We start from the raw sequence: 498 nt of genomic DNA, 5'->3' as shown, positions 1-498 counted from the left end.
GAATGACTGAGAAATGATACAAAGGGAGCTGGAAAGGTTAGGAACATGGACAGGAAATCAAATGATTCAGCCTGGAGTAATGCAAGCCAATATGACATCTGGGGCCAAATAAGAAGAAATACAGATACGCCATGAAAGAGATAAACATGGAAAATATTCATCTCAAAGGAGGTTGAGGGGTACTAGAAGGAAATAAGAGAGGTAGGAAGCAGGAACTAATGGTTTTGGCATGTCTACCATGTGCCCACTAGTATGATTTGGTACTTCTTGTGTTGATTTCTTTTTGACCAAGATTAAGCAGTTCAGAGTTTTTGAGGATTAATTATGCACAAGAGCTTGGTATTTCACGAAACAAAAGCTCGGCTTCCTTCTAGTTGATCTGAATGATTGTTAGAATGTTATCAGTGCATCTCTATACTGTGGATGTGGCCTGGAAGCTCCAGAAAGGCTCTAGTGGTAAAGATCATTTGCCATATTCCCACATAGCATTTCTCATTC

Source organism: Pteropus alecto, unplaced genomic scaffold (assembly GCF_000325575.1).
Source record: "Pteropus alecto unplaced genomic scaffold, ASM32557v1 scaffold20, whole genome shotgun sequence".
Lineage (NCBI taxonomy): Eukaryota > Metazoa > Chordata > Mammalia > Chiroptera > Pteropodidae > Pteropus > Pteropus alecto.
Note: the sequence above shows the minus strand (reverse complement) of the source record.